At 34.4% G+C, this 7,509-nt stretch overlaps 1 non-coding gene across 1 annotated transcript; it reads left to right on the plus strand.

Annotated features, from left to right (window-relative positions):
* The first annotated feature begins 942 nt into the window (after nucleotides 1-942).
* Nucleotides 943-1,048, plus strand: LOC128042218 (small nucleolar RNA R71). Its single transcript, XR_008197422.1, has one exon. It is a non-coding gene; the product is annotated as a small nucleolar RNA R71 (small nucleolar RNA).
* The last annotated feature ends 6,461 nt before the right edge of the window (nucleotides 1,049-7,509 follow it).

The following is a 7,509-nucleotide window of genomic DNA, read 5'->3' on the forward strand; positions in this document are numbered from 1 at the left end:
TGGTCATTGAACCTTTAGGATGATTTTTTTGTGCTTGGTTTTCAGTAGGAGTCACAAGAGGAGGATTCTACACTGTGGGAACTTCAACATTTGATTGAACTTCCTCCCAATTCTTAGCTACCACGGGCTCGTCTTCAATTTCAACAGTCCTAGGTTTCAACATTTTTCCACTCCTCAAAGTAACAACTTCACTTGGTTCTTTGCATGTACTCCTCGGATTTATAGTGTAACCTGGCAAAGCTTTTTGAGGTCTGCTTGTGAGCTAGTTGGCTAACTGTCCCATCTAGCTCTCCAGATTTCTTAGAGTCACATCATTTTGGCCAAATATGCTTTCAATAGGTTCTCCAAACTACTTGAAGACTCTATTGGCTGAGGTTTCTGCATTTGTTGAGAAAAACCTGGAAAATGATTTGAATGTGAAGGCATATAGGAATTACCTGGACCAGTCCTTTGATCACTGCAGGAGAAATTGGGATGATTCTGCAATGAAGGGTTCTAGTAAGTTTATTTTGATCTTGGCCCACTTTTATTATGGTTCTGGTTGACCATGTAAGGGATGGATTCTGGGTTCAATAGGCAGTATTTGCACATATGAGCATCTCTGCAATAAATACAAGAGATAATTTCAAATTGGCTTGGTTGTTGACCTGACATATTAGCAATAAAATTGTTAGCAGAAAAGTTCTTAAGAATGGAAGTTATAGAAGATACCGAGGCTGCCAAATACATAAGTAGATCACCTTCATGAACTCTGACCACTTTTCTTCCTATAGCTACTTGAGTAGTTTACGACTGATAATTGTTGGTAGAGATCCTTCAAGGATCTCATATGCTTCATTGTATGATTTTACAATAAGAGATCCATTACCTGAAATGTCTACCACCATTTTTGTATGTGTGTTGAGACTATTGTAAAAAGTCTCCAACTAAATACAGTGAGGAATGCCATGACGAGTACATTTCTGCAACAACTCCTTGAATCACTCCCATGCATCATAGAGAGATTCATAGTCAAGTTGTTGAAATGTGGCAATTCGTTTCTGAGCTTGGCATTTCTACTCGGTGGAAAATACTTCATCAAGAATCATTCAGTTGGACCATTTGAAAACTTACCCTTTCTTGACTACATTAAAACTATTCCATCACATACCATATTGGCCATCGAAACATCCATTAAAACTTAGCCATATGAACACATACCATCACGGCATCAAAAGTAGCAAAAGTACATCAACCAAAATGACGTATACATGCCAAACTATCAACCAACATTCAATTAACATCAAACATAAGTCCACCTATACATGTCATTATAACCTTGGTCAAAACATCAAAAACTACAAATATAATCGTTGCATAGTGTGATAGATCTCCGAGGAGCTTCCAATTATCTATAAAACATGGAAAATAAAACCACGTAAGCATAAAATGCTTAGTAAGTTCGTAAAACATGAACATAACTTTCCATTTCAATGCATAACTTTAAACTTAAACATGATACATTCCAACCATAAGCTTGGCACAAGCCTAAGCATCATTAACAGCACATGTTAGTGCAACAACTCATAATTCACTTGAATTAACATAAGGTAAGTCATTGTACATGGACAACATCATTTGAAATCGTCAATTTCATGAACATATATATACTTTTATTGAACACTTCCTTTCCAATCCTTTCCATAGATTCATGACATAAGTCATTTGAAACTTATCATTCTTTTCCTTTTCATACCCATTGAACCATTTAGAATAACATCGGGTACGTGGGAAAGCTCACACGAAGTGTGCTAAACATATAATCGTAACATTTCCTTTTCCTTTACATCGTTGCTCACATGAGCTGTGAAATGGGTCTGCTGACACAAGTTGTAGGTCAGAATGTAAGCTACACGATGCTGCTCACACAATCTGTAGAGTATTCGCAACAAATGCAGGACCTCCGCCATTAGTAGGACATTCAAGACCAGCACCCGAAACATGGTAACCCTAATGACATGTCATTTGTATCCTACATATTCTTGAGGTTCAAATGAGACTCGATAATTGTTGTAACATTGTTGGATTTCCACATTTAATTTCATGGAAAACAATAAATGAATATATAATTCAATATAACATTAAAACGTTATTTAACCTTATGAACTTACCTCGATGACAAAGACGTCAAAATGAGATCAACTAATCTGAGACTTTAGCTTTTCCTCAATCCAGACCCGTACAAGGTCTTTCTTGATCTAAATAGGCAATTCAATCCATTTAATACTTATACTATTCAATTCAGTCTAAGATTCATAATTTTACAAAATTACAATTTTGCCTTTAATATTTTGACTTCTTTACAATTTAGTCCTTAAGCTCATAAATTGAAATTTAAGCAATTTCATCCACATTTCATTCTAGCCAAATGCTCTAGGGACCTATACCAACCCATACAAATCAAAATTTTACAATTTTAACATGGAATTTTACTACTTTTATAAATAAGTCTGTAAATGACAAATTCATAAAAAATCCCTTTACAAAACTAGTTTATTTAACAACAAGGACTCATAATCTTCCATCAAACATCAAAAATCATACAAGAATATTCATTGCAAAAACCTAAACCTTGAATAGTTTTGCAAATTGACCCCCGAGCTAGCTAGATTAAGCTACAACAACTTAAAAAACATAGAAATCATTAAAAACGGGATAAAAATTACTCACATGCAATGGATGAACTAGTCGAACCTTCAAGCACTCTTCAATGGACTTTTTCTTTCTTATTTTCGGTGGAAGAGATGGACTAAAAAGATGATATCCTTTGTTTCTTTATTTTACTTTAACATATTTATTTTGTTTCTTTATTTTACTTTAACATATTTATTTACTAAATTAACCTTAAAAACACTTACCTCATTAATGGTCTAATTACCTCATTAATCCCCTTACTTTAAAATTTCATAACTAATTGATACCTTTAACTTATAAAACACTACTTTTGCACCTATTACAATTTAGTCCTTTTTACTTAATTAAACATGCAAACGTCAAAATTTCTTAACGAATTTTTTATACAACCTTATTAACACATTAGAATAATAATAAAATATATATTTTCTTGTTAGATTTGTGGTCCCAAAATCATTGTTCTGAATTCACTAAAAACGAGCTGTTACAGTAATGCCACATAATTAGCTCTCACGAGTACGCATAACATAACATTCATTACTAACATAAACACAATGAATCTCTACTCTCACCTTTATAGATTTTACTCATCATTAGCAACCTTTTATTCTAAGACTTGAATATTGCTTTCAACATCATCGAAATTAGCTCGATTGGAAGATGTCTTTATCTATAGAAAAACATAATTCATTTTGAGTCAGGAGTTATCACACTATCACAAGTTATATAATGGCATGTATTTCTAGACTCCATACATGCTACGTTTAGTCCGATAACTAACTAAACTATAGCACTGATACCACTAAATATAACACCCCTAACTCATATCCATCGCTGGATTAGGGTTACGGAGCATTACCGTACAATCAGGAACATTTAACCTTAATATCATTCAATAACATAATCAAATCATAAACCAATCATATACATACCATCCCTAAATTTAGCGCTCGAGGCCCTAAAAACACCATAGAAGCAATTCAAGACCAATTTTGAAATAAATCAGAAAGTTTATGAAAAAGTTAGAAAATTGGACTGTAGGGGTCACATAGTTGTATGACTTACACGGTTGAGACACACGCTCATGTCTCAAGCCATGTAATAATCGAAATAAGGACACATGGTCGTGTCCCAGCCTGTGTCTGTGCCCTTATAACTCTCTGAGTTGGGTCACACGGCCAAGCCACATGCCCGTGTCCCTGGCCGTGTGTTAGGCCATGTAATAGCCTTACTTGCATGCCTTAAAACCTACAGGGAACACACGACCGTGTCCCATGGCCGTGTGTCACACATGGCTGAGTCACACGCCCATGTCTCAGGTCGTGTAGACATGATATTGGCCAAAATCAAGTCATTTCCATCACCAACATAAACATGTACCTAAAAGCATTTTGTGTACAACTTTAAAGCTTCAATATCTTACCAAAACATGCATGAAATGACCATTTCAAATGACCAAATCCATTCAACCAATATATCATACAAGGTACCTTAAATGCAAACATACAAATTTACTTAAACATATACATATTTCTAACCACATTCATTTATAGTCATCTAGCTCATTACCATCTCAAAACAAGCCATATCTTAACATAAACCATTTCAACAAAATCTCACCATTTGACCCATATCATTCATGCATCACAAACATTAAAATGACAGAATTCAACCATTACCAAAATGGTACCGAAACAACCAACATATACAAACCAAAGTCAACATCCAAGCCTTCAACTAAACATCAAACATAAGTCCACCTATACATGCCATTATAACCTTGGCCAACACATAAAAAACTACTGATATAATCGCTGGATAGTGTGATAGATCTCTGGCGAGCTTCCAAACTGATCGAGCTTTCAATAATCTTCAAAGTAAACTAATGTAATTATGTAAGCAATGAATGCTTAGTAAGCTTGTATACTTTAAACATAACATTTCATTTCAATAATGAACTTTATAGGTAAATATAAACCAATACCAATGCCACAAGATTTATCAAACTATATAACTATCAACTCACAAATGAGTAAGTCCATCAACATCGCATATATTTTTCATTCCTAAAATAATAAGATTTTATAAGACATATTATACAATCATTAACCTTTTCATAAGACTATGAACCACTCCATATAATTACTTACCATTCCATTTACTTAGCATAAGCTTAAATAACAATATCAATTCACTAATTAGTGTATTTATTCATGACATCAAGAATTCATCCATAGCATAAGTAAATTTCGACATATAAGTACGCCATTCAACTCATCAATCTTTTTATCATCATATTTACATCTCAATTATAAACTTACCATTTCATTACCTTTTCTTACCCGTTTCATTTGCATAATACAAGATATAATCATAAACATCAACCATAACCACAAGCTTGACACAAGCCTAAACATCATCATCAATATACAAGTTAATGCATTTATACATAACTCTTTTGGGATCAACCACATGATAAGCCATTTCATAAGAAAATATATCTTTGATTCCTTCAACCTTTTCATGAACATAAGGATATTTACATTTGGACACTTACCATTTCAATGTATATCATTAAGATTAAGCATGATATAATCCAACCATAAGCTTGGCACAAGCCTAAGCACCATCCACGACACATGTTAGTGCATTAACACATAATTCACTTGAATTAACATAAGGTAAGCTGGGTGTACATGAACAAACTACTTTTGAATTCATCCTTTTCATGAACATAGAAATACTTTCATTGAACATTTCCATTTCAATCATTTTCATAGATTCATGACATAGTTCATTTGAAAACTTACCATTCATTTCCTTTTCATGCCCGTTGAACCATTTAAAATAACATTGAATATGTGAGAAAACTCACATGAAGTGTGCTAAACATATAACCATAACCTTTCCTTTTCCTTTACACCGTTGCTCACAAGAGCTCTGAAATGGGCCTGCTCACACAAGTTGTGGGTCGAAATGTAAGCTACACAATGCTACTCACACAATCTATAGAGTATCCGCAACAGGACCTCAGCCATTGATAGGGCGTTCAACACCAGAGGCCGAAACATGGAAACCCTAATGACATGTCATTTGTATCCTACGTATTCATAAGGTTCAACCGGGACTTATGACCTGTCAATTCAACATAATGTGGATATATTCACATATATATTGATTCTTTTACATTAAAAACAACATAATAAACATTTAATTTAATTAACATTATAATCATTACAGTTCATACGAACTTACCTGACTAAATTGCAGAAATGTCAAAGTACAGGGGCTATTCAGTAATGCCCGTGTCCTCACCCGTGTAACTCATTAAGTAGGGTCGCACGGCTGTGTCAAATGCCCGTGTCTCAAGCTGTGTAACTCTCAAAATAGCCCCACACATCCGTGTGCCAGCCCATGTAACTAATTGAATGCATGCAAATAAACCTACAGGAGACACACGTCTGTGTCCCAAACCATGTGGACAAAAATTTTCCCAAAATCAAGCCATTTACAACACTAACTCATGTATACACCTATAGCTCTTTTGTGCCCACAATCAAGACCTAAAAACCTTACCAAAACATGGATATAATGACCAATTCAATAGTCCTAAATCAATCAACCACTATGCCATTCAAGGCACTTCAAATACATTCATTCAAAACTTACCTAAACATGTAAACTTTACCACATTTCAATCATACACATCTAACTCAATATTTTCCCAAAACATACCATATCTTGACCATATTCAAACCAATTAAACACATACCATTTTAGCCATTCAAACATGCAACATAACCTAGCCACATTAACACACACTAACAAGGCATCAAAAGTACCCAACCAAGTAATGTATACAAACCAAATCATCAACCAAACATTCAACTAAACATCATTATAAGTCCACCTACACATGCCATTATAACCTTGGCCAAAACATCAAAGACTACTAATATTTAAGCTGGATAGTGTGATAGATCTCAGACGAGCTTCCAAACCGGACGAGCTTTCGCTAATCTATAAAACATAGGAAAGAAACTACGTAAGCACATAATACTTAGTAAGTTCATATAACATAAACACAACTTACCATTCATTTGCATAATGTAAATAACATAATTAAAGCATCGACTAATACCACAAACTTGGCACAATGCTTATACAACATCAATAAATACTCAACTTAGTGCATTTATACATGGTTCAAATGAGTTCATCCATAACAAGTAACTTACATATTTGTTCATACCATTTAAATCACCATTTCCTTTTCATAAGCACCTGATATATTTAATTGGAACACTTACCATATCTTTTTCTTTTCATGCTCTTTGAACCACTAGAATATCATCAGATACTCGGGAAAGCTCACACGAAGTGTGCTTAGACATATAACCATAATCTTTCCTTTACATCATTGCTCACACAAGCTTTGAAATGGGCCTAGTCGCACGAGCTGTGGGTCGAAAGGTAAGCTACACGATGCTGCTCACATGAGCTATGGAGTACCTACAACAAATGCAGAACCTCAGCCATCGGTAGGACATTCAATACCAGCACCCGAAACATGAAATCCCTATGACATGTCATTTGTATCCTAAGAATTCCTAAGGTTCAACCGGGACTTAATGTCCATCATGCCATTTCCTTGGATATACATTGATTAATGCCATTTTAAATACATAATAACATACAAATGAATAACATGAATATAGTAATCTGTACATACGAACTTACCTCGACGACTAGGGCGTAGAAATGGAATCGAACTAATCTAAGGCTTTAGTTTTTCCCTGATCTAAATCTGTACGTGGTCTATCTTGATATAAATAG

This window comes from Gossypium raimondii, chromosome 6 (assembly GCF_025698545.1).
Source record: "Gossypium raimondii isolate GPD5lz chromosome 6, ASM2569854v1, whole genome shotgun sequence".
In the NCBI taxonomy this organism is placed as follows: Eukaryota; Viridiplantae; Streptophyta; class Magnoliopsida; order Malvales; family Malvaceae; genus Gossypium; species Gossypium raimondii.